Below are 3,519 nucleotides of genomic sequence, written 5' to 3' on the forward strand. Positions count from 1 at the left end.
TTGATGTCCATGGTCTAGAGACTACTTATGATGTGTGGAAGAAACTTGAGGAATTCTATAGTGGTGATGAGCATGTGAATATTACTAAAGAAGAAAGTTTGAGAGGTAAATTTGATGACATGCAGATGGCTAAAGGTGAGAATATTCAACAGTATGCTCAGATGATCAAGGAAATAGTTAGTGAGAGAAAGAGTGTTGGTGGTAAAGTGGAGGATGCCATAGTGGTCAATAAGGTGTTGAGGACCCTTCTATCGGTCTATGCTAACTGATTTGCAGCCATTTAGGAGCTAAAGTCTATTGATAAAACTAAGGTAACTCCTGACTCCATCATTGGTAAACTTATTGCATTTGACTTAAATGGTTATGATGGTAGTGCTTAGAAATCCAAATCTACATTTAGAGCTTCAATTTCTAAACCACCTATGAGGAAAACAAAAGATGTTAGTCACAGTTATGAGTCTAGATCCAATAGAGAAGTTGATGATGAAGACAATTTGATCAAGCTTGAAGCATTGTTGGCCAAGCGATTACCCAGAGGTACTGGTAAGTACAGAGGTAAATTACCTTTGAAATGTTTTGCATGTAACAAGATTGGACACATTGTAGCTAATTGTCCTAATGGTGAAAATGAGCATAAGCGTGAGAAGTACAAAGGAAAATGCAAAAGAGATTGTGACATTGCAGTTGATGGTGGTATCACTGATGATGAATCTAAGGGAGATGCTAATGAAGACATTGTCTTTGTTTCCATTAAAGAGGAGTCATCTGATTAGAAGGCATTAGTTTCTCACATTGATAGTTGTGATGATTGGATCATAGATAGTGGTTGTTCACACCACATGATCGGTGATTGGAGTAAATTTCTTACTTTGATGGAATTTGATGGAGTAGTTATGAGATTTGGAAATGACTCACCCTGCATGGTAAAACGAAAGGGAGCCATTTGTCTTAATGAAAAGAGCAGTGCAAATGATGTCTACTGGGTTGGAGGATTAAAACACAATCTTTTGAGGGTAGCTCAACTCAATGATAGAGGTTATCCATTAGAATTTAAGAATGAAATATGCAAAATATATGGGAGCAAAGGTGAACTAATTGCAACTAGCAAGAAGACAAAAGGTAACCTATTTCACCTGAACCCTAAAGTCGACAACTATTTAATTTCTAAAGTAGATGATAGTTGGCTTTGGCATCAGAGATTTTGTCATATAAATTTTGATAACATTGTCAAAATCAGTAAGTCCAAGTCAGTAAGAGGTTTGCCTCAGTTGGAAAAACTGGTGAATGATTTTTGTAAGGAATGTCAGTTAGGGAAGATGACATCTTCAACTTTTAAAAGAAAATCTTTCTCAGTATAACATTTGTTAGATTTGGTTCATATAGATTTGTGTGGACCAATAAGAACTAAAAGTATTCAAGGTGATAGATATTTTATGAACTTCATTGATGATTTCTCAAGAATGACATGGGTCACATTATTGAAGGAAAAAATAAAAGCATTTAGTAAGTTCCAAGCATTCAGGGCCTTAGCTGAAAAGGAAAGTGGTAAGAAGATAAAGTATATGAGGACTAATCAAGGAGGTGAGTTTACTTTAGAGGAATTCGCTATATATTATGAAGACAATGGAATAAAGAAGCTTCTTTCTACACCAAGGACACCACAATAGAATGGTATTGCAGAGAGGAACAACCGGTCAATTGTTGAAGATGCTAGAATGAATGCTAATACAAGGAGGTGTAGCAAAAACTTTCTAGAGAGAAGCTATCAACACAACTATCTACACTATTACTTAGATATTGGTAAAGAGAGGTAAGGATAAAACTCCCTATGAATACTGGTATGGTAGATTGCCTAATGTCAGTTATTTTAAGATTTTTGGAAATAAATGTTTTATCAAGAGAGGTGACTATGTTAACAAGTTTGATGCTAAGAGTGATGAAGGCATATTTATTGGTTACTCTGCCAAGAGTAAGGCTTACAAATGTAACAACAATTGCACAAAGAGAATCATTGAGAGTGTTGATGTCTAATTGGATGAGTGTCCATAAGTTTCAGGAGAAACCAGTGAGGAGAAGAAAGAAGATGAACTTTACATTCTAATTTTGGAACTAGAACTTGTGATATTCCAAGGTATGTGAAACTCAATTATAATCCTAACCAAATTGTTGGAGATAAAGATGGTAGAGTGTTAACTAGAAGAAGAATTAGAGAAAATTCTTGTATGATCTCCACTATTGAGCCTATAACTACTAAGGAAGAATTTGGAGATGATCATTGGATCAAAGCTATGAAAGAGGAGCTTAACTAGATTGAGAAGAACAATACATGGACCCTAGTACCTAGACCAGTGAATAAAAATGTGATAAGTACTAAATGGGTATTCAAGAATAAACTAAATGAAGATGGAGTAGTAGTCAGAAATAAAGCTAGATTGGTATGCAAAGGTTATGCACAAGAAGAAGGAGAAGACTATGGTGAGACATTTGCACCAGTTGCTAGATTGGAAGGTGTTAGGAATCTACTTACATTTGCATCATATAGAGCATTCAAAGTTTATTAGATGGATGTGAAATTAGCATTTATAAATGGAATACTAGAAGAGGGAGTATACATTGAACAACCAAATGGTTATACTTTGACTAATGCAAAGGATATGGTGTGTAAACTACACAAGGAAATAGATGGTTTGAAGCGAGAACCAAGAGAATGGTATGAAAGAATACATTCACACCTGAAGAAGATAGGTTTTCAGAAAACTAGTGAAGACAACAATATGTATCTCAAGACTTAAGGACATAAGATACTAGTTAGTGAAGTGTTTGTGGATGATATCATATTTGGAGGCAATGATGACATGAGTGATGAATTTGCAAATGAGATGAAAATTGAATTTGAAATGTCTCTAGTAGGAGAGATAAAATTCTTCATAGGTTTGCAAATTCAACAGATGAAGAGTGATATTTTTATCATGCAGTCTAAATATGTGAAAGATGTATTGAAGACATTTGGAGTGAGTGACTGTAAACTAGTTGGGACAACAATGGTTACAGGTTGTAAACTATCTAAGGAGGATGATGTCGTATTTTTTGATGAAAAGGAGTACAAATCAATGATAGGGAAACTACATTATGTTGTTCACACTAGATTGAATATTTCTCATGCAGTTGGTTTAGTTGCCAGATTTCAGAAGAACCCAAAGGAGACACATGTCATTGCAACTAAAAGGATATTCAAACATTTGAAAGGTGTTATTGATTATGGATTATGGTATCCATATGTAGGTAACTTTGATTTTAAGGTTTATAAAGATGCAAAGTGGGTAGGAAATGTTGATGATAGAAAGAGAACAACCAATGGTGCATTCTTTCTTGGAGGAAGACTTGTATCTTGGAGCAACAAGAAGTAGAGTTGTATATCACAGTCCACTACTGAAGCTAAATATGTTGCATTGTATATGAATTGTATATAGGCAATCTAGATGAAACACATTATGGAAGGATTCAAGTTGAAGATCATAG

The sequence above is a fragment of the Cryptomeria japonica genome, chromosome 5 (genome assembly GCF_030272615.1).
Source record: "Cryptomeria japonica chromosome 5, Sugi_1.0, whole genome shotgun sequence".
NCBI classification, from domain to species: Eukaryota; Viridiplantae; Streptophyta; class Pinopsida; order Cupressales; family Cupressaceae; genus Cryptomeria; species Cryptomeria japonica.